Below are 24759 nucleotides of genomic sequence, written 5' to 3'. Positions count from 1 at the left end.
TACTGCAAAAGTCGTCAGTACTCCAAAAGTCGCCAGATAAGTCGCTAAATAATTTTTGTCGCTAAAAAGTTTTTTTTGTCGCTAAGACGAAGGCAATAGTCGCCATTTCTAGCGACAAAGTCGCTAAATTGGCAACACTGTAATCGCGCTGTTCACATCCAACAATAGCGACTATTCCAACAACGCCAACGAGCCACAGACTGCACACAGCACAGTCAGTGATTTCCATACAGAGCGCTACGTGACGTTACGAATATAAAAACCTAAACAGCCTACTTACAAAAAATCAGTGTGGGGCGTACGACGGACATAAACATTAGGAAGTGCAGCGATTTTTGGCATTAATGGGCTGTGGCAGCAGACGGCCGATGCGAGTGCCTCTGCTAGCAGCACCACATCGCCTGCACCGCCTCTCCTGGGCCGGTGACCTGTCGGCAGGACCGTAGGCGGCTGGGAAACCGTGGCCTGGTCAGATCAGTCCCGGTTTCAGCTGGTAAGAGATGATGGTAGAGGTCGAGTGTGTCGCAGGCCCCACGAAGCCGTTGTTGTCGTCAACAAGGCACTGTGCAAAGCTGGTGCTGGCTCCTTAAGGGGCTCCGGGACGCCCTATACTTGCAATGTTAAAATAACGCTTATAAATTACATCTTTCCTCACAAAGTATTTGAGGCAGGAAGTTGAACTTTTTACAGATTATTTATTGGAATATGGGCGACAACTTAACACAGGGATTTTACAAAATTTTAGTTCAGTTATTAAAGATGATTTTTTTTCAATTGTAATGAAAATTCGCAACATTTTTTGCAATTTTTTATTTATATATTCAAAAATATTCAGTTTTTTGGAAAAAGGCTGTGTTAAATTCTGCAGAAGGTACTGTGTAACATTTACTGAAAGTTTGAAACAAATATGTTTGGAAGATCCTTAGAAAACATGTAATTAGTATGAGAAAATAAAAGTTTTGGGAATCGAGCGACAAAGATTGGATTAACTTTTTAGTGCATTCCAGGTCCATAGGATGGATTATCTTCATCCTCTGCAAACTCCTCCTCCAGCTTCCTCTTGTTCCTCCTCCTATTTACTCTTGCTTGTATTTCTAGACTCTTTACAGCCCTGTCTGCAGCCCGAAGGCGTTTCTTGTCTAAAGCGAGCATCGCTCGTACCATGTTAGAACCTATCTTCATTCCCATATTTCTAAATACCTTGCACCTTACAATGTTGCCGTCATTGAAAGTCGCAACAGCATCATACACACCAAAGTGAAGTGTTTCTATTCCAACAAATACAGTCTTGAGGATTGTCGACCACATAACACTATTTACACTTTCATTGGGGTTTTGAGTTTTTCCGTGAATACACTTTTTCAACAGTTCAGGTGCTGCTAAGTCTCTGAAAATAGGTTACCCACACACATACTTTATCTCACATCACTAAAATGTACCTGATGAACACGGACGTTAATAATAATTAATGGTGTGGACTGTGCTTACAGGGACTGGATCCTCTGGCCTAACTGAACCGATCATTGACTGGAAATGGTTTTCTTGTTCCGCGAGACCTGTGTCTTAGGGTATATGTTGCATCTAACTACCTAGGAACTACAATTCCGAACAACGTAAACTGCAACGATCCCAGAGATAATGTTGTTGGGAAGGCAAACCAAAGACTATGTTGTATTGATAGGACGCTAAGAAGATCCAACGGATCTACTACAGAAATGCAAGCACTAAGCTTGTTCGTTCTTCTGTGAAGTATGGTCATTACCAGAAAGGACTGAGGAGGACGTACAAGAAGGGCTGCAACTTTTGTATCACCGAGAAATAGGGGACAGAGTTGATGTGGCAAACAGTAAAACGAAGGCTGTCTTCGTTGCGAGGAGGCCTTTCCACGAAGTTTCAATCTCCAACTTTCTCCCCCCAAATGCGAAAATATTGACGCCCACCCCTAGATAGGGAGAAATGACCACCGCAATTAAAATAAGAGAAATCAGAGATCGCACGCAAAGGTTTAACTGTTCCTTCTTTCCCGCGCGGTTGAACCATTGCTTTATTTCACTTGATGAAAGTACTACAGACTGACTTCACTCAGAAGAATCACTGGATAACTCAGTCAACTAAATCACTAAAAGCCAGCCGGAGTGACCAAGCGGTTCTAGGCGCTACAGTCTGGAACCGCGCGACCGCTACGGTCGCAGGTTCGAATCCTGTCTCGGGCATGGATGTGTGTGATGTCCTTAGGTTAGTTAGGTTTAAGTAGTCCTAAGTTCTAGGGGACTGATGACCTCAGAAGTTAGGTCCCATAGTGCTCAGAGCTATTTGAACCACTTTTTCCCGCACGCTGTTCCAGAGTGCAAAGGTAGAGGAATAGCGTGAAAGTGGATCGATGAACCATCTGCCAAACACTTGAGTGTGAATTGCAGAGTAGGCATTAAAATCCATGGATAAGAAATAAAAACTTTGAGGTTCGCCGATGACATTGTAATTCTGTCAGAGACAGCAAAGGACTTGGAAGAGCAGTTGAACGGAATGGACAGTGTCTTGAAAGGACGATATAAGATAAACATCAACAAAAGCAAAACGAGGATAATGGAATGTAGTCGAATTAAGTCGGGTGATGCTGAGGGAATTAGATTAGGAAATGAGACACTTAAGGTAGTAAAGGAGTTTTGCTATTTGGGGAGCAGATGATGGTCGAAGTAGAGAGGATATAAAATGTAGACTGTCAATGGCAAGGAAAGCTTTTCTGAAGAAGAGAAATTTGTTAACATCGAGTATAGATTTAAGTGTCAGGAAGTCATTTCTGAAAGTATTTGTATGGAGTGTAGCCATGTATGGAAGTGAAACGTGGACGATAAATAGTTTGAACAAGAAGAGAATAGAAGCTTTCGAAATGTGGTGCTACAGAAGAATGCTGAAGATTAGATGGGTAGATCACACAACTAATGAAGAAGTATTGAATGGGATTGGGGAGAAGAGAAGTTTGTGGCACAACTTGACTAGAAGAAGGGATCGGTTGGTAGGACATGTTCTGAGGCATCAAGGGATCACCAATTTAGTATTGGAGGGCAGCGTGGAGGGTAAAAATCGTAGAGGGAGACCAAGAGATGAATACACTAAGCAGATTCAGAAGGATGTAGGTTGCAGTAGGTACTGGGAGATGAAGAAGCTTGCACAGGGTAGAGTAGCATGGAGAGCTGCATCAAAATAGGATCAGGACTGAAGACCACAACAACAACAACAATGTAAATGTACAAGTAGATGAGTGTAGTGAGTGTGGTGCTATGTTGGTGGCCCAAAGATGAGCACGAGAGAAGATAGACTGAATCCCGATGCTAGTACACACAAACTACTGCTCTCGAATAGCACGGAGGTGGGCCGGCGAGCTTAACTTCCCCACCCGAAGACGGATCACCGTCAACAGTGTCACATGGCCTCGCTCATGAAACAGTGCGAAGACGACTGGAGTTTAAACCGTGACATTTGGCGTAAAGTCTGCTAACGAGGGACATTATGCGGGGTAAATACTGGAAGCCACAACACAGACGTGTGGTAGCTGATCTCGGCTAAGGAAAGCTGGTTTCGCTGCACGTGTACGTTATTACTTGCTGCAGGGGTGTCTACTTTTCCCTTGCGTCCATCAGCACCGTAAGTCAGACGCTACCGTAAATGTCTCATTGACCCACATTCGGCTGATTTAGATCACGCTACTTAGGAGCTAATTACGACAGTAAACGGAACGTAAGTTTCTCCCGTTTATTGCACAGGCAGAAAGCAAACCGCGCTGCTGGCGTCTCGAAAGTCAATTTAGAGGGTCTCACCTGCAGTGTTATACGGCCGTTATACGGCGGTGGAGGCCAGCAAAATAGAATACGGGCGATGTAGTACTTGGTAACTGGTGTGCATGAAGGAGAGAGCTATAACATGATATCTCGATTGCTAGAAAATGAAACGACTACAGACGCCCCTGTGATCTTACTTATTGTGTAGCTACCAGTTTCGGAGCTTCGATGCGCCATCTTCAGGCCTTAGGTGACGCTGAAGGGGTTACCACGATCCATATACAGGGTAATTCACGAAGATATGCAAATATTTTAATATGTTATCCTACTAGTAAAACTAAACAAAAAAGTTCACATAAACATACGTCCGCAAATGTTTCGTCACGGAGTTACGGCTAATAAAAGAATTTGCCTGAAATTTAGCAACTTCGCTTCTATGAAGCCATCGCAAATATGCACGAGGTTAAAGTAAAGCACGATTTCCATTTATTTTGTTGTTATTGGTCTGGTGAATCTAATAAAACATGGTTCAAATGGCTCTGAGCACTATGGGGCTTAACATCTGTGGTCATCAGTCCCCTAGAGCTTAGAACTAATTAAACCTAACTAACCTAAGGACATCACACACATCCATGCCCGAGGCAGGATTCGAACCTGCGACCGTAGCAGTCGCGCGGTTCCGGACTGAGCGCCTAGAACCGCTCGGCCACATCGGCCGGCCAATAAAACATGTCCCAGACATGTCTCTGCAGTAGTTTTCCGGAACATCCGCAGAAACAAAGACGAAATTTCGTAAAATTTTCTAATTTACTAACTATTTGGCCTATTTTTTTTTAATTCCATACAATTGCACGAAGCTTTCAACAGAAAATGTAGAGAATTTAATTTTGGAAAAATGATGGTAATAACGTTACCTAAAACTCTGTGAATTTGTCAGATAATCTGCTTTTATTAATACCATAGCACACGTGTATTCATGTTAAACCGGGAAAAACAAACCTCAGTATTATGGAACTTGTACAGTGTGCATACAATGTCACAATACATTCATCACAAATGTTGAAAAAAAAAAAAAACAACTCACTAGCGGTCGTCAACAATCACATAAACGTTTCTACATTCTTAATGGAAAGTAAACAAATTTACTTGTAAAAAAATCTTTGCTTCTCTGGATGTTCTGGAAAACTACTGAAGATACACGTCTGGGACATGCTTTATTAGACTCACCTGACCAATAACAACAAAATAAGTGGAAATCGTGTTTTACTTTAACCTCGTACAGTTTTGCGATGGCCTCATATTAGCGAAGTTGCTAAATTTCAGGCAAAATCTTTTATTAGCCGTAACTCCACGACTAAACATTTGCGGACGTATGTTTACGTGAACATTTTTTGTTTAGTTCTACTTGTAGGATAACATATTAAAATATTTGCATATCTTCGTGAATCAACCTATACGCAGCGTCAGTGGCCAACATAACTGGTTTACGCAGACTGTCTGTAACTGTGACGTCAGCACTCCAATCATTAACTTCCAACTGATGCAGCGTTTATATGGATTGTGATAACCACTTCAGCATGAAGTAAGACCTGAAGATGGCGCACTGAAGCGGCGAAACTGGTAGCTACACAATAAACAAGATCATAAGGGTGGATGTAGGCGTCTCATTTTTTACCACAGTGAACGGCCGTGTGTCCAAGACCTCCAGTCGAAAGGATGGATATACAAAAACTTAATGTCTGGATTTGTCGTGCTGGGGACTATTTAAGCTGGAAAGGCAGGTATATCTCTACTTTCTGTCTCTCTAGTTTTGCATTCATGACATTTTCGCGATATACACATAGGAAGCGGTGAAAACAACAGTCTTGATTGCAGAACTGATTTTATTGCTTTATTATTCACGTGTGGGCCCAATAGGACCATGCGAGGTACAATCTATCAATGTTACTTTTGATAGTTGTCCTTCCTTTGTGTCCAAATATGTTACATCCGTTCAGAATGACGTCTCTTTCTTTCAAGATACCATCGTGTTCCAGTCCGTTTTCTAATTTCCCTCCGATCAACTTTCCAAGCAAATATCTTATTGCTTTATTGATTCCTAATGCATGGCATCTTCAGATAGACCAGTGTAAAGTCGGTAAGTGGGTACTGGGTGCCACGATGAGGGCATCGACAGAACTAACAGGCTCTCGTCATATATAGTAAAATAAATCGACGAGGACAGTCTATTTCAGACGATGCCCTAATCGTCGCATCCAAAACCGGCTTACCGACACTATACTGATCAATCCGAAGATGCCTTGTATTAGGCAAAACGCACGTCATGAATAAATACAGCAATAAAAGTAATTCTGCAACCAAGGCTGTTGTTTCCACCACATTCTACACACTGGCTGCTGCATCAACGCGCCATGAAGTGGAAATCAGTTTATGTAGGAGGCAGCATTATGTTGTAGGGACGATGATGTCGAAATTTTAATAGCGAATCACGTGAAGATCAAGAGTTGACTTTAGTGACTAGTTTCAAATGTATATAGTTTGCCGCAGTTATTCGGAGATGAAGAGGCTTGCACGGGACAAAGTAGCTTGGAGAGCTGCATCAAATCAGTACTCGGAATGAAGACCACAACAACAGCAACAACAACAACAACAACGACGACGACGACGGCGACGACAAACCATACCCTGATGCAAGACGCCTCTGTCGCAGCCTCTGCCACTACAGTCAGACGAGCACCTATGTGACGCTTTCACCCTCACTAAACGAACCTGTGACGAAATGCGCTGCTCTTCTTTGGATTTTCTCTGTTTACTGTATCAGTCCCACAAGCTGCGACATCGCCGCGAATAAAACAGGGAACCGTAAACTGCAGAATAAATCGCTTTTATTTCAATCTGTGAGCACAAAATGTTTGTTCTCAGACTGCCGGTTTCAGTCTGCAGTGACGATCTTCAGTCTTGTTTTACAACCATTTGCTATAGCTTTCTTATATTTGGACTTGTCTCAAAACAGACCTGAAGATGGTCACCGCCAACCGAAACCGTTAGTATACAAAAATTTTGTGATCGTAGACTGAAGAAAAATAAATTCTGCATCTCTACATCTACATCTACATCGATACTCCGCAAGTGGCGGAGGGTACTTTCAGTACCTCTATCGGTTCTCCCTTCTGTTCTAGTCTCGTGTTGTTCGTGGAAAGGAGGATTGTCGGTACGCCTCTGTGTGGGCTCTAATCTCTCTGATTTTATCCTCATGGTCTCTTCGCGAGATATACGTAGGACGGAGCAATAAACTGCTTGACCCCTCGGTGAAGGTATGTTCTCGAAACTTCAACAAAAGCCCGTACCAAGGTACTGAGCATCTCTCCTGCAAAGTCTTCCACTGGAGTTTACCTATCATCTCCGTAACGCTTTCGCGATTGCTAAATGATCCTGTAACGAAGCGCGCTGCTCTCCGTTGGAATTTCTCTATCTCTTCTATCAACCCTATCTGGTACGGATCCCACACTGCTGAGCAGTTTTCAAGCAGTGGGCGAACAAGTGTACTGTAACCTACTTCGTTTTCGGATTGCATTTCCTTAGGAATTCTTTCAATGAATCTCAGTCTGGCATCTGCTTTACCGCCGTTCAACTTTATATGATCATTCCATTTTAAATCACTCCTAATGCTTACTCCCAGATGATTTATGGAATTAACTGCTTCCAGTTGCTGACCTGCCATATTGTAGCTAAATGATAAGCGATCTTTCATTCTATGTACTCGCAGCACATTACACTTGTCTACATTGAGATTCAATTGCCATAGCCCTGCACCGTGCGTCAATTCGCTGTAGATCCTCCTACATTTCAGTACAATTTTTCATTGTTACAAACTCTCGATGTACCACAGCATCATCCGCAAAAAGCCTCAGTGAACTTCCGATGTCGTCCACAAGGTCATTTATGTATATTGTGAATGTCAACGGTCCTACGACACTCGCCTGCGGCACACCTGAAATCACTCGTACTTCGGAAGACTTCTCTCCATTGAGAATGACATGCTGCGTTCTGTTATCTAGGAACTCTTCAATCCAATCACACAATTGGTCCGATAGTCCAAATGCTCTTACTTTGCTCATTAAACGACTGTGGGGAACTGTATCGAACGCCTTGCGGAATTTATTCTAATCCTGTCCGGTAAGGATCACAGACTGACAGCCAGTATGCAATTAATGGTCGAACGAGAATTTTGCCAGTTACCTCTCTTGTGGATGGAGTCCATTTTCTAAGGATTCTTACAATGAGTCTTAGACCCGCATCTTTCTTACCTCGGCCTATACTCATACTCCCAGATATTTGATAAAGTCGCTTCCAGTTCTCGGTCTGCATTCCGACAATCAAACAACACCGCGTCTTTCCTCTTGCGCAGTATGTCACATGTACTTATATTGAGGGTCAGCTGCCGATCCCTCCATCAAGCTTCGATGCTCGGCAGGTCTTTCTGCACTTCGCTACTATTTTCTGACGTAGCGTCTTCTCTGTATTGGTCAGCACAATCCACGAACCGTTTCCTGGAGATCCCGACTTTATCTCCCCCTTTAATCCAAGCTAGCAAGGGTTCCGAATCCGACGAGCAGTACATAAGCAATGGTCCAGCGAGGAGTTTGTAAGTGACGCCACTCGTCCGCAAATTTTTCCTCCAGGTTGGCACAGGAGAGGAATTCGTGGCGGACCGCATCAAACCAGTCATAAGACTGATGACGCAAAAGGAGTAAAAGTTTTTTCCAGTAAAATCTCTCGCATCTGTCCTCATCACGGCTAGTTTTATGTGGTCGCTGAAGTTTAAATCATCCTGGAAAGATACGAGGCGATATCAAAAAGCAAGATACACATTAGTGTGGCAGTGCTGGTAAGTCTTATTCAGTACTGCACCACACGTCATAGTGACACAGATACACTGACCAGTCAGAACATTACGGCCACCGACCTACTAGCGATGTAAACACGTCCAGGCGATAGCACCGAGACCTGGCGAGGAATGACTGCTAGTCAGACACACTTACCATGGAGGTAAGAATAAGGGGAGATGGCGCTACGTATCCCAGCCGTACTACGTTTTGAAGCCATGGGGGCGTGGCTCGCTGCCATGACACTCTGACCAAAACATTGCCAGTGTGCTATAGCGCTGCGTGTATTACAATCGCTAATTGCACCATATACGCAAGTAACGTCATCTGATTGGTTGTTTCAAAGTTTTTGTTTAAAATAAAATCTCGTAAAGGCGAAATTCCGCGTTTCTTCTGATTAAAAATAGTTTAATGTAATATTACGAATAGCTAGCCTTCAATGTAAACGATACAATTTGGTTAATTCAGTAATGAACGTGTATCACAAACTAAATGATGGAAACTGAAGATTAAGTTAGCTATACCCTCCCTCCAAAGCCCCATAAATACATCTTGTTTGTAATACGTACTGGGACATTTCAGTTACGTTACACTACTGGGAAACACTGTTCATTACTACCAATATTTACTGAAATACGGTACATAGATTGACAAATCTACACAGTGTCCTGTTTAGGCCTATACTTTACGCCAGTTAATGTAGTGTTAGCTTTTAATTTGGTACATGATGAAGACAAAGTGAGTTACTCAACACTTCGATCATCGACGATACGTACGTATTATACTGAAACGTGAACTTGAAAACTAAGAATTTAATTCTTTGAATTAACATATCTTTTGCAAATGTTTTGGGTGTGTAGGGAAAACTGATGGTACAGCATTTTCTCGGAGCCTTACTGTTGAAAGGGAAGTTCGGTCTATGTCCTCTTCTCGGAAATGCTGAGAACATATAGTGCTCCATTTAGACGCACGCCAATTCTTCCTCCTCACGGCATTCTCCCACAGAGCTTTCCGACTTTCATTTTTAGGAAATCTAAAATCATACAGGAGAAAAACACGCTATAGTACAAGTACCGATGTAGCACACGTTCATTCACAATGAAGTTGTAAAATCACACTTGAGGAGACAACTTACACATGAAATGTTATTCCATTCGATTTCGCATCACAATCAGAACGATTCGTACATCCGAACACCACACAAGTCACCATAAAGCGAGCGACAAGCCTATGCACACAAGCTAACAGCAACAATGTTTTGGTCGGATTGAGACGGCTACCCTCGGCTTCACATAGCTTCGCAGCTGTGACGTCACGGCGTCTCCCTCTATTCTTACCTCCATGACACTTACGGTGCATTTAGTATCTGTGAAAATGCTGTCCGCCTCTAGAATGGTCTACCTGAGTTTGACCGAGGGCAGATTGTGATGCCCTGGAGGCTCGGCGCGAGCATATCGGAAACTGCACGAGTTGTCTCGTGTTCGAGGAGTGTTGTGGGGAGCGTCTTCAACACGTGGCGAAACCAGGATGAAACTGCGCCCAGACGTCTTGGCTTTGGGAGGCCACCCCTCTTTACACATTTCGAACGTCGTAAACAAATAAATAAATGTCTTTTGAGTAGGACCTCCCGTCGCGTAGACCGTTCGCCGGGTGCAAGTCTTTCGATTTGCCGTCGCTTCGGCGACTTGCGCGTCGTGGGAGATGAAATGATTAGGACACTTTTTTTTTTCACTAGCTGCTTATATTTTATGACCCACCATCTAATTTCTCATGGTGGGTCGTATGTTGCCACTTAGCCGCTGTGACTGGGTCCGGGGTCCCGTTCTACCATAGGTATCCGTCGGGTTGGGCTCAAAAGAGAGGGACCACAATTAAGGTCCTTCCATCCAGATTGTGCGCTGCCTCTTAACGGAAGGCGTAGGTCCCTTGAAGAGGTACCCAGCTTTAAGCTCGTATTAGACATGGAGATGCTGTTAACTATTTACATATAAGGTGCAATCTGTTTTTAGGATTGTGTGTGACTTGTGCACCTCTTGTCGGTTGTTCCACACTGTTCTTGCCCGTGTCCCGCCACGTGGAGGCGGGCTCTATTTGTTTACATCCATTTGATATCTTCTTTTTTTGTGCAGCATTAGAAAAACTTATAACTAATAGAAAATCAAGTAAGATATTAATAACCAAATCGAAATTAAATATTTAGAAAGAAGGAAGGAAGAGAACTGAATAGAGAAGGGATAGGTATAATGTTGCCCGTCACCTGGTTGTGGGCGGCGGCCCGGGTCTTGGAATGACCCTCAAGACGCTGGCCGTCGCTCACCACGCCTTTAACATCTACCATCCTAAAAACTAACTTAACTAGATCAGAGTACGTTAAAGCTAGAAACTAAGACTAAGACCTCCATGTCCAGATTGCTAAACTATTTACGATATACAATAGAGAGGTAACTGATTTTGTGCTCGGCTCAAAGTTGCTAATGTAAGGGTACTTGTGGTAAAAGTAATAAGGTAATGACGCTAACGGTTTGTGTTGAGCCTACAAGGCTCCTAGTAGAGTACATCAGGCGCAAGCACCTCCCGGCCCTGCCGACAACACGACCTGAACGGTGGTTTTTCCCGATCTACCATAGGTATCCGTCGGGTTGGGCTCAAAAGAGAGGGACCACAATTAAGATCCTTCCATCCAGACTGTGCGCTCCCTCTTAACGGAAGGCGTAGGTCCCTTGTACCCAGATTTAAGCTCTTATTAGACATGGAGATGCTGTTAACTATTTACATATAAGGTGCAATCTGTTTTTAGGATTGTGTGTGACTTGTGCACCTCTAGTCGGTTGTTCCACTCTGTTCTTTGAAGTTGACTTGGTTGACACTATGGACCATCCGCGCTGGACGCTTCAGTATCTGTGTTGGTGCCCTGGTCTGTATCTGTTTCTTCTTCATCACTCGTGGTGCTAATCATATCTGTGTCCCCCTGGGCCTCGTGACGTCTGTTTGGACCGACTTGCCTTCGGTAGGGTCTGTTGCGCAAGTATTCTATTTGTTGGATCTTCGAGATTTCGTCAGTTAGTTTGTTGAGTTCAGTCCACCTTTCCGGGTCGCGTGTTATGTCATGTAGTTCGTTCTGTGTGTTCAGCCGATTTATGTGTACTGTGTGTCTTATGTTCGTGCGCTGTCCGCAGAGGAAGATTAGGACAACACAACATCCAGTTCCTGACCGGAGGAAATCTCCGACCCAGACGGGAATCGAACCCGGGCCAAGAGGACTGAAATTCTGTAGCGCTGACCATTCCGTTACCGGGGGCGGACGTAGAACGTCTAGGTTGAGCAGACTGGTAAAACAGGACAGGCGGCGAACTGTACCGGAACTGACATCAGACTTTAATGCTGGCCAGAGTACCAGTGTGTCCGAACTCACAGCGCACCGAACACTCCTAACGGTGAGCCCCCGCAGCTGACCACCCGAGCACGTGCCAATGTTGACACCACGAATTTGGGAATTACGACTGAAATGTGCACGTGACCATCGGAAAAGGACGCTGGCGCAGTGGCGGAGCATTGCACGGTCTGATGGTTCCCCATACCTGCTTAATCATGCCGATGGGAGGGCTCGAAGCGATCGTTTTCCAGGGGAACAGCTTCTTGAGTCCTGTACTGCAAGCTGGCGGCGGCTTCGTTATGCCCTGGGGAACATGGTGGGCATCCATAGATCCAGTATATTTTAATTTTAACTGGACTTGGTACTATGTCAAGAAAGAGGGAAAATCGAATCATTCGGAACATTATATGAATTTAATTCATATTATCCATTGGATTAATAGGATATATTGTATGGGCATACCATATACACTACTGGCCATTACAATTGCTACAGCAAGAAGAAATGCACATGATAAACGGGTATTCATTGGACAAATATATTATACTAGAGCTGACATGTGATTACATTTTCACGCAGTTTGGGTGGATAGATCCTGAGAAATCAGTACCCGCAACAACCACCTCTGGCCGTAATAACTGCCTTGATACGCCTGGGAACTGACATGAGCTTACATTTTCACGCAATTTGGGTGGATAGATCCTGAGAAATCAGTACCCAGAACAACCACCTCTGGCCGTAATAACGGCCTTGATACGCCTGGGCACTGAGTCAAACAGAGCTTGGATGGCGTGTACAGGTACAACTGCCCATACAGCTTCAACACGATACCACAATTCATCAAGAGTAGTGACTGGCGTATTGTGGCGAGCCAGTTGCTCGGCCACCATTGACCAGACGTTTTCAGTTGGTGAGAGATCTGGAGAATGTGTTGGCCAGGGCAGCAGTCGAACATTTTCTGTCTCCAGAAAGGCCCGTGCAGGACCTGCAACATGCGGTCGTGCATTGTCCTGCTCAAATGTAAGGTTTCGCAGGGATCGAATGAAGGGTTGAGCCACGGGTCGTAACACATCTGAAATGTAACGTCCACTGTTCAAAGTGCCGTGGATGCGGACAAGAGGTGACCAAGACGTGTAATCAATGGCACCCCATACCATCACGCCGCGTGATACGCCAGTATGGCGATGACGAATATACCCTTACAATGTGCGTTCACAGCAATGTCGCCAAACACGGATGCGACCATCATGATGCTGTAAACAGAACCTGGATTCATCCGAAAAAATAACGTTTTGCCATTCGTGCACCCAGGTTCGTCGTTGAGTACACCATCGCAGGCGCTCCCGTCTGTGATGCCGCGTCAAGGGTAACCGCAGCCATGGTCTCCGAGCTGATAGTTCAAACGTCGTCGAATTGTTCGTGCAGATGGTTGTAGTCTTGCAAACGTCCCCATCTGTTGACTCAGGGATCGAGACGTGTCTGCACGATCCGTTACAGCCGTGCGGATAAGATGTCTGTCATCTCGACTGCTAGTGATACGAGGCCGTTGGGAGCCAGCACGGCGTTCCGTATTACCCTCCTGAACCCACCGATTCGATATTCTGTTAACAGTCATAGGATCTCGACTAACGCGAGCAGCAATGTCGCGATACGATAAACCGCAATCGCGATAGGCTACGATCCGACCTTTATCAAGGTCGGAAACGTGATGGTACGCATTACTCCTCCTTACACGAGACATCACAACAACGTTTCACCAGGCAACGCCGGTCAACTACTGTTTGTGTATGAGAAATCGGTTGGGAACTTTCCTCATGTCAGCACGTTGTAGGTGTCGGCAGCGGCGCCAACCTTGTGTGAATGCTCTGAAAAGCTAATAATTTGCATGTCACAGCATCTTCTTCCTGTCGGTTAAATTTCGCGTCTGTATCACGTCAACTTCGTGGTGTAGCTATTTTAATGCCCAGTAGTGTACTACTGAAATGCCTCACTGATATTTCCATGATTGATTATGTCGTGTTTGCATCCTGCAGAGAGATATTTTGTTTCAGCAAAAAATATTGTTAGTCAGACCTTATACGCTTCTACGATTTTCTTCGTCACTTACTCTATATCTGAGTCATCTGCAGCCAACAGAACTCAATTATCAGCGAATAATATACCACATGGGGAATCCACATCCACGTCTTGGCCCATTCCTCCATCCGTTGTCGACTGTTCTTTAAGAACTTCGTTCAGAAGCATTTTGAACAGAATAGGTGCCTTGGTTGGTCGTATTACATGGGAGATATTTTTCCTGTTTCAATCATTATGTGTAGTCCCTCAGAACACAAGACGTCCACGAGGGCAATCGGAGCACATGGACTGGGAAGGGAATCGGCCGCGTCCTTTCAAAGAAACCACTCTAGCATTCATCTTAAGCGATTCAAGCGAAAATCGCACTCAGTCCGTCTTCAGGCCACAAGTGGCTCATCGAGACCATCCGACCGCCGCGTCATCCTCAGGTGACGATGCGGATAGGAGGAGCGTGTGGTCAGCACACCGCTCTCCCGGTCGTTACGATGGTTTTTTGTGACCGGAGCCGCCACCATTCGGTCGAGTAGCTCCTCAGTTGTCATCACGAGGTTGAGTGCACCCCTAAAAATGGCAACAGCGCATGGCGGCCTGGATGGTCACCCATCCAAGTGCCGGCCACGCCCGACATCGCTTAACTTCGGTGATCTCACGGGAACCGGTGTATCCACTGCGGCACCGCCGTTGCCGCAGGCGAAGACCGCGGGATACGTACATCTGCATGGCCAGACGGGAATTTGTGACTCCGGCGCCTTCCCACTGCGCTATCACTTCTCGGCGGTCGCCTCGGGTTCCCGCTGCGGTATTCACGCCGAGCAGTCCAATTTGCTGTGGTGTGGCGCACGAGCGCCAACGGGGCGTGTAAACTGGCGCGGGAGGAAGCGACATGTCGAACTTGAAAGGCGCGCGGTTTCTCGGAGAAAGCGGCGCTTTTTGCGCGGCCTGCCCTCTCGCGGAGACTTTTCCCCGCCTTTGTCGGCGGCGGAGGCGTGACTTGTCTTCGCGCTGCGGATACCTTTCGGTCCGATCCGGTCCGCTCGCTCCATTCTCTCTGTTTTTCCGGTCGGATCCGCAGAATTTGGCGGCGCTGACGCAGGGAATGGAGGCACTCGAGCGGTGTCCGCGAGACGCGATGATTCCCTCACGGGGCGAAAGCGCTTAAGGGGCTCCGGAACGCCCTATACTTGCAATGTTAAAATAACGCTTATAAATTACATCTTTCCTCACAAAGTATTTGAGGTAGGAAGTTGAACTTTTTACAGATTATTTATTGGAATATGGGTTACAACTTAACATAGGGATTTTACAAAATTTTAGTTCAGTTATTAAAGACGATTTTTTTTTCAATTGTAATGAAAATTCACAACATTTTTTTGCAATTTTTTATTTATATATTCAAAAATATACAGTTTTTTGGAAAAAGGCTGTGTTAAATTATGCAGAAGGTACTGTGTAACATTTACTGAAAGTTTGAAACAAATATGTTTGGAAGATCCTTAGAAAACATGTAATTAGTATGAGAAAATAAAAGTTTTGGGAATCGAGCGACAAAGATTGGATTAACTTTTTAGTGCATTCCAGGCCCATAGGATGGATTATCTTCATCCTCTGCAAACTCCTCCTCCAGCTTCCTCTTGTTCCTCCTCCTGTTTACTCTTGCTTGTATTTCTAGACTCTTTACAGCCCTGTCTGCAGCCCGAAGGCGTTCCTTGTTTAAAGCAAGCATCGCTCGTACCATGTTAGAACCTATCTTCATTCCCATATTTCTAAATACCTTGCACCTTACAATGTTGCCATCATTCGAAGTCCCAACAGCATCATACACACCAAAGTGAAGTGTTTCTATTTCAACAAATACAGTCTTGGGGATTCTCGACCATATAACACTATTTATACTTTCATTGGGCTTTTGAGTTTTTCCGTGAATACACTTTTTTAACAGTTCAGGTGCTGCTAAGTCTCTGAAAATAGGTTTTGTCACCTCCATTATTGCATGAGGCAGACTATGCTTATGAGTGTACACTTTACCAGTTAGCAATCCTTTGTTATATTTACACCAACTGTCTTCTTCTTTGGGACACAAGCTGTGTTGGGGATTTTCATCGGTTGAAGAAGTATGAAAAAAAAAGAGCCCAAACAGCCTTCTTCATTTCGTCGACACTTTGTGTATTTTGCCTAATAGCCATTCCATAATAGTTCTGTATTTTGTCAATTACACTGTCAGTTAACCTTCCCTTCCCATCCAACCCTTTACCATCACTGAGTTTTTGTTTTTTGTACGAAGCTTTCAGTCGCCGAAGTCTTGTTCCCATTCGCTTCTGTACGTGTCCAATACACTCAAATTTCTGGACTACAACATCATCACCATAGGGCTTCAGTCCTTGAACATGTTTGAAACGTTTAGAATCACCGTCACCAAGGTAATTAACATATCGCACAGCGCCACAGTGAGTCACGCCCATGTAGAACACATTTCAAAAAAAATTTAAAAATAGTTGTAGTCTTCGGAATTGAATAAATTATATATCTATTAAAAGGTAATAGTCTGCAGATTCAGAAAAAGCAAAAAAGGAAAAAATTGAACTTTTCATGATTTTGAGCCTTTCCGGAGACCCTTAACCGCCGACGCATTCCGCTTTACCGGGACGCGTAAGCTGAGTCCGTCTCTGCATCGGCGTACGTACAGATGACTGCATCCTGCGTTGCATAGTTTAGTGACAGACTTAACAGCTTTCCTGCAGGCCGTAGTATAGCGGTTCCCAGTCTGGGAGTAGATACTGCCTTCCACATTCATATCCACGTACGTATTCGGCAAGCTATCACATGGCCCGTGGTGGACCACTCCCACTACCACTACTTGTTACTCCCCAGCCTGTTACTTTTGCAAACGGAGCGAGGGAAAAGGGCTGTCCATAAGCGTCCGGAAGACCTCGGATTGCACTTATATCCTTCTTTGGCAATGTGTACGTTGGTGGCAGCAGACTCGTGCTGCAGTCAGTAGCAAGTCCCGTTCACTAAACACTCTTAATAGTACTCGACCTACCAGTGTTAAATTTCCTTGCCGGCCGGAGTGGCCGTGCGGTTCTAGGCGCTACAGTCTGGAATCGGGCAACTGCTACGGTCGCAGGTTCGAATCCTGCCTCGAGCACGGATGTGTGTGATGTCCTTAAGTTACTTAGGTTTAAGTAGTGCGCGCTACTGCTTAACATTTTGTTGTCCTCGTGGAGTACTACGAGTCTACGAAGTATGCAGTAAAATCCGCCTTCCAAACGTCGTGGCTTCCCCTTGTAAATTGTACGCACAGCCGGCCGGCGTGGACGAGCGGTTCTAGGCGCTACAGGCTGGAACCGCGCGACCGCTACGGTCGCAAGTTCGAATCCTGCCTCGAGCACGGATGTGTGTGATGTCCTTAAGTTACTTAGGTTTAAGTAGTTCTAAGTTCTAGGCGACTGATGACCTCAGAAGTTAAGTCGCATAGTGCTCAGAGTCATTTTTTAAATTTCCTTGAGTTAGTGCATTTGTTTACATTACGTGCGTACAAATGGCTCTGAGCACTATGGGACTTAACTTCTAAGGTCATCAGTCCCCTAGAACTTAGAACTACTTAAACCTGACTAACCTAAGGACATCACACACATCCAAGTCCGAGGCAGGATTCGGACCTGCGACCGTAGCGGTCGCGCGGTTTCCGACTGTAGCGCCTAGAACCGCTCTGCCACCCCGGCCGGCTGCGCGTACAATTTACAAGGGGAGGCCACGACGTTTGGAACGCGGATTTACTGCAAACTTCCTACACTCGTAGTACTCCACGAGGACAACAAAATGTGTAAGCAGTAGCGCGCACTTCTCAAGAAAATCGCAAGAAAATTTCGGTCGTCAAATATATTAAATGGAAGAGGCTGTAGATGAAGATGAAATGGGAGATACGGTACTGCGTGAATAGTTCGACAGAGCACTGAAAGACCTGAGTCGAAACAAGGCCCCGGGAGTAGACAACATTCCATTGGAACTACTGACGGCCTTGGGAGAGCCAGTCCTGACAAAACTCTACCATCTGGTGAGCAAGATGTATGAAACAGGCGAAATACCCTCAGACTTCAAGAAGAATATAATAATTCCAATCCCAAATAAAGCAACTGTTGACAGATGTGAAAATTACCGAACTATCAGTTTAATTAGTCACAGCTGCAAAATACTAACGCGAATTCTTTACAGACGAATCGAAAAACTAGTACAAGCCGACCTCGGGGAAGATGAGTTTGGATTCCGTAGAAATATTGGAACACGTGACGCAATACTGACCCTACAACTTATCTTAGAAGCTAGATTAAGGAAAGGCAAACGTACGTTTCTAGCATTTGTAGACTTACAGAAAGCTTTTGACAATGTTGACTGTAATACTGTCTTTCAAATTCTGAAGATGGCAGGGGTAAAATATAGGGAGCGAAAGGCTATTTACAATTTGTATGGAAACCAAATGGCAGTTATAAGAGTTGAGGGGCATGTAAAGGAAGCAGTGGTTGGGAAGGGAGTGAGACAGGGTTGTTGCCTCTCCCCGATGTTATTCAATCTGTATATTGAGCAAGCAGTGAAGGAAACAAAAGAAAAATTCGGAGTAGGTATTAAAATCCATGGAGCGGAAATAAAAACTTTGAGGTTCGCCGATGACATTGTAATTCTGTCAGTGCCAGCAAAGAACTTGGAAGAGCAGTTGAACGGAATGGATGGTGTCTTGAAAGGAGGATATAAGATGAACATCAACAAAAGCAAAACGAGGATAATGGAATGTGGTTGAATTAAGTCGGGTGATGCTGAGGGTATTAGATTAGGAAATGAGACACATAAAGTAGTAAAGGAGTTTTGCTATTTGGGGAGCAAAATAACTGATGATGGCCGAAGTAGAGAGGATATAAAATGTAGACTGGCAATGGGAAGGAAAGCGTTTCTGAAGAAGAGAAATTTGTTAACATCGATATTGATTTAAGTGTTAGGAAGTCGTTTCTGAAAGTATTTTTATGGAGTGTAGCCATGTATGGACGTGAAACATGGACGATAAATAGTTTAGACAAGAAGAGAATAGAAGCTTTCGAAATGTGGTGCTACAGAAGAATGCTGAAGATTAGATGGGTAGATCACATAACTAATGAGGAGGTGTTGAATCGGATTGGGGAGAAGAGGAGTTTGTGGCACAACTTGACTAGAAGAAGGGATCGGTTGGTAGGACATGTTCTGAGGCATCAAGGGATCACCAATTTAGTATTGGAGGGTAAAAATCGTAGAGGGAGACCAAGAGATGAATACACCAAGCAGATTCAGAAGGATGTAGGTTGCAGTAGGTACTGGGAGATGAAGAAGCTTGCACTGGGTAGAGTAGCATGGAGAGCTGCATCAAACCAGTCTCAGGACTGAAGACCACAACAACAACAAATATATACCTGCGCGTGGCCATTTTAACCAAGAAGCGGCGGCAGCCGAGTGGTTAGCGTTCAAGCCCCGTAATAGCTGTATCGCTGGATCGAGTCCCGTTCGTCAGTTTCTCTTTTTATTTTCAACACAGTCATTTCCTTTACTATTTACATTACAACTGATAAAATGGGAAAAATACGTGTAATCGGATGAACTTTTATTAAATTTACAACGTTATTTGGCTGTCTACATATTTTTATTATCACAAATAATATAATATTCATAACTTTACTGAAACGACCGGTTCCGACCTGGGCTTCCGCCACCTTCAGACAGCACCAGCAGCTGAAGTTGACGACGTGTAGAAGAGTCAGTTGAGATCCAAAACAGTCTACCAGTACTGAAGAATGGGCGGCAGTAGTGTTCTGCACGCGGTCTCCCTGATAGAGGGATACCGTGTACAGGTACAGCTGTCCATGCAGCTTCAACATAATACCACAGTTCATCAAGAGTAGTGACTGGCGTATTGTGACGATCCAGTTGCTCGGCCACCATTGACCAGACGTTTTCAATTGTTGAGAGATCTGGAGAATGTGCTGGACAGGGCAGCAGTCGAATAGTTTCTGCATCCAGAAACGTCCGTATAGGACCTGCAACATGCGGTCGTGCATTATCCTGCTGAAATGTAGGGTTCCGCACGGATCGAGTGAACGGTAGAGCCACGGGTCGTAACACATCTGAAATGTAACGTCCACTGTCCAAAGTGCCGCCAATGCGAACAATTGGTGACCGAGACGAGTAACCAGTGGCACCCGATAACGTCACGCCGGGTGATACGCCAGTATGGCGATGACGAATACACGCTTCCAATGTGCATAAACCGCGATGTCGCCAAACACGGATGCGACCGTCATGATTCTGTAAACAGAACCTGCAATCATCCGAAAAAATGACGTTTTGCCATTCGTGAACTCAGGTTCGTCGTTGAGTACACCATCGCAGGCTCTCCTGTCGGTGATGCGGCGTAGAGGGTAACCGCAGCCATGGTCTCCGAGCTGATAGTCCATGCTGCTGCAAACGTCGTCGAACTGTTCGTGTAGATGGTTGTTGTCTTGCAAACGTCCCCATCTGTTGACTCAGGGATCGAGACGTGGCTGCACCATCCGTTACAGCCATGCGGATAAGATGCCTGTCATCTCGACTGCTAGTGATAAGAGGCCGTTGGGATCCAGCACGGCGTTCCGTATTACCCTCCTAAACCCACCGATTGCATAATCTGCTAACAGTCATTGGATCTCGACCACCGCGAGCAGCAGTGTTGCGATACGATAAACCGCAATCGCAATAGGCTACAATCCGACCTTTATTAAAGTCAGAAACGTGATGGTACGCATTTATCCTTCGTACACGAGGCATCACAACAATGTTTCATGAGGCAACGCCGGTCAACTGCTGTTTGTGTATGAGAAATCAATTGGAAACTTTCCTCATGTCAGCACTTTGTAGGTGTCGCCACCGGCGCCAACCTTGCGTGAATGCTCTGAAAAGCTAATCATTTTCATATCACAGCATCTTCTTCCTGTCGCTTAAATTTCGCGTCTGTACTACGTCATCTTCGTTGTGTAGCAATTTTAATGGCCAGTGGTGTAACTTATGTGCAGCTTAAGGTCACTGTCCTCCATAGACTATGTTGTCTAAATGTATGAGTTGACCTCAGTCGCTGAAACTGCTAAAAGCAGTTTTAGTGATTGAGGTCAACTGACCGTTCGACGCATCGTCAATTTCATTTGATTGATGATGCTGTCTGAAAATGGCCTCAGGCCGAAACCGGTCATTTTAATAAAATAACCATCGCGATCCACATTGTTTTTCCACTGATTTTGCATAGAAACAGGAAGCAGTACGTTACCATACCGAGTGCACACGGCCGGGAGCCAAATGGCTATTTGATCTTCTTCTGCTGGTCCCGGCGGAGGTTCGAGTCCTCCCTCGGTCATGGGTGTGTGTGTTTGTGCCTACGATGATTTTGGTTAAGTAGTGCGTAAGCTTAGGGACTGATGACCTTAGCAGTTAAGTCCCATAAGACTTCAGTCCGTCTAATTAACACGTTCAGTATGCTATGGGACTTTAAACTTCCTCCGACGTTCCTTCATTTGCTCACCTTTGCCTTCCAACTCTTGCACAGTGGGTTTTCTTCCTATATTTTGGAATTGTTTTGTCATGGAAATGTCCCTCACCTCTTAATTTTGTTGCTATATTTTGTTCTGACTTCAACCTCTTGTTGATTTATACCAATTTCTTGCAGCTCTCTTGTTGTTGTTGTTGTTGTGGTCTTCAGTCCTGAGACTGGTTTGATGCAGCTCTCCATGCTACTCTATCCTGTGCAAGCTTCTTCATCTCCCAGCACCTACTGCAACCTACATCCTTCTGAATCTGCTTAGTGTATTCATCTCTTGGTCTCCCTCTACGATTTTTACCCTCCATGCTGTCCTCCAGTACTAAATTGGTGATTCCTTGATGCCTCAGAACATGTCCTACCAACCGATCCCTTCTTCTAGTCAAGTTGTGCCACAAACTCATCTTCTCCCCAATCCTATTCAATACCTCCTCATTAGTTATGTGATCTACCCACCCTAATCTTCGGCATTCTTCTGTAGCACCACATTTCGAAAACTTCTATTCTCTTCTTGTCCAAACTATTTATCGTCCATGCTTCACTTCCATACATGGCTACAGTCCATACAAATCCTTTCAGAAAAGCTAACACTTGGTTCAAGAATCATAAAAGAAAGTTGTATACATGGAAAAAGCCTGGAGATACTGAAAAGTTTCAGATAGATTATATAATGGTAAGACAGAGATTTTGGAACCAGGTTTTAAATTGTAAGACATTTCCAGGGGCATATGTGGACTCTGACCACAATCTATTGGTTATGAACTGTAGATGAAAACTGAAGAAACTACAAAAAGGTGGTGATTTAAGGAGATGGGACCTGGATAAACTGACTAAACCAGAGGTTGTAGAGAGTTTCAGGGAGAGCATAAGGGAACAATTGACAAAAATGGAGGAAAAAATACAGTAGAAGAAGAATGGGTAGCTTTGTGGGATGAAGTAGTGAAGGCAGCAGAGGATCAGGTAGGTAAAAAGGCGGGGGCTAGTAGAAATCCTTGGGTAACAGAAGAAATATTGAATTTAATTGATGAAAGGAGAAAATGTAAAAATGCAGTAAATGAAGCAGGCAAAAAGGAATACAAACGTCTCAAAAATATCGACAGGAAGTGAAAATTGGCTAAGCAGGGATGGCTAGAGGACAAATGTAAGGATGTAGAGCAGGGATCCCCAAACTATTTTGGACAAGTGACCCCTTTTCCAAAATGAACTGTTACCTCAGACCCCATGGCCAAATTAACTACTTTTAAGATCAACCCCCTTATTCATAATGGACCGCTAACTTAAAACAGCTGCTACAGAGTGATATTTTTCATTCTGACTTAGGCCAATAGAAGAAGACAGAGTGAGAATTAGCAATGCTTTAAGTTAGCAGAGTATTATGAATAGGGGGGCCTACCTTTAGTTTTTTCCTATTAAAAAAATAGCTAGGTACTAAGGTACCAATTGGAAAACTTTGCACTTGGTTAAGTGAGTAAAGTTGACTTCATTTTCTCATCAAAATTTAACAAGATAAAAGACATACAATTCAGTAAATATCAAGTTTAATTTATAATGATTATTACAAATTAAGTACTTATAAGTAGGTAGGAAATTATATTTAAAAAAGTATTAATTCGCAAAGAGAAAATAAAACATTCAGTGTGATGGATGAACCTGGTGACTATCTACTAATTTAGCTACATCTGATTCGATATTGGTGAGTTGCAACCTTAAATCTCCACGTTCGTAGATTTTGAAACGGTTTCTTTGTTTCGTCAAAATGTTTGTTACCACACTGAAGCTTTCTTGAACTAGGTATGATGATGGAAATGCGATAAGATATCTTTCAGCAATGTTCCACAATGTAGGATACTGTGTTTCAATGTTGCGTTGCAACCAGAACTTCTGATAGCCTTGGTTGAACTTCTGCTTAAGCTCTTCGTCTGTGCTGATGAACTTGTGTTAATTTAATAGGGGTCGATTTTTAGACCTCGTCGACCCCCAAAATCAGTTTTCGTTTATGTCGACCCCTTGGAAACCGATACCGACCCCAAGGGGTCGATATGGACCACTTTGGGAAACCCTGAGTTGTAAAGGCTTATCTTTTCTCTGTGAGGTACTGGATGGGCTAAACAAAAAGTTTCGAACGCTTGGCGTATTTTTTGATTTAACAAAGGCATTTGACTGTGTTGATCTCACAATATTGCTCCAGAAGTTGGATCATTAGGGAATAAGGGGAGTAGCTCACAATTGGTTCATCTCTTACTTTAGCAACAGGCAGCAAAAGGTCATTATTCACAATGTTGATAACGGCTGTGATGTGGGATCTGAGTGGGGTACTGTTAAGTGGTGGGTGCCCCAGGGATCAGTGTTGGGGCCGCTCCTGTTCCTTATTTATATAAATGATATGCCCTCTAGTATTATGGGTAACTCTAAAATATTTCTGTTTGCCGATGACACTAGCTTGGCAGTAAAGGATGTTGTGTGCAACATTGACTCGGTTTCAAGTAGTGCAGTGCATGACCTCAGTTCATGGCTTGTAGAAAATAGACTAACGTTAAATCACAGTAAGACTCAGTTTTTACGGTTTCTAACACACAATTCAACAAAACCTGACGTTTTAATCTCACAGAACGGGCATATGATTAGTGAAACTGAACAGTTTAAATTCCTAGGTGTTCAGATAGATAGTAAGCTGTCGTGGAAAGCCCACGTTCAGGATGTTGTTCAAAGACTTAATACTGCCATTTTCACTATTCGAACGGTATCCAAAGTGAGTGATATTTCGACACGTAAATTAGTGTACTTTGCTTATTTTCATTCACTTATGTTGTATGGTATTATGTTTTGGGGTAACTCTTCCCATTCTAGAAGGATATTTTTGGCTCAGAAACGGGCGGTTCGGGCAATAAGTAGTGTGAGTTCACGAACCTCTTGTCGACCTCTGTTCACGAGTCTGGGTATTTTGACATTGGCCTCTCAATATGTATATTCCTTGTTGTCGTTTCTTGTTACCAATATTAGTTTATTTCCAACAATAAGCAGCTTTCAATCGGTTAATACTCGGTAGAAATCAAACCTGTATTTGGCTCG

General features: G+C 44.1%; 1 protein-coding gene and 1 pseudogene across 1 annotated transcript in view; one reads left to right on the top strand and one right to left on the bottom strand.

The window, feature by feature from the left end:
* LOC126106718 (uncharacterized) overlaps positions 1-24759 on the top strand; it is an 87855-nt gene that overhangs the window by 6684 nt on the left and 56412 nt on the right. The window lies entirely within an intron of this gene.
* LOC126107165 (5S ribosomal RNA) lies at positions 14680-14797 on the bottom strand (annotated as a pseudogene).

This window comes from Schistocerca cancellata, chromosome 10 (genome assembly GCF_023864275.1).
Source record: "Schistocerca cancellata isolate TAMUIC-IGC-003103 chromosome 10, iqSchCanc2.1, whole genome shotgun sequence".
Classification (NCBI taxonomy): domain Eukaryota; kingdom Metazoa; phylum Arthropoda; class Insecta; order Orthoptera; family Acrididae; genus Schistocerca; species Schistocerca cancellata.
Note: the sequence above shows the minus strand (reverse complement) of the source record. Positions and strands in the feature narration are given on the sequence as shown.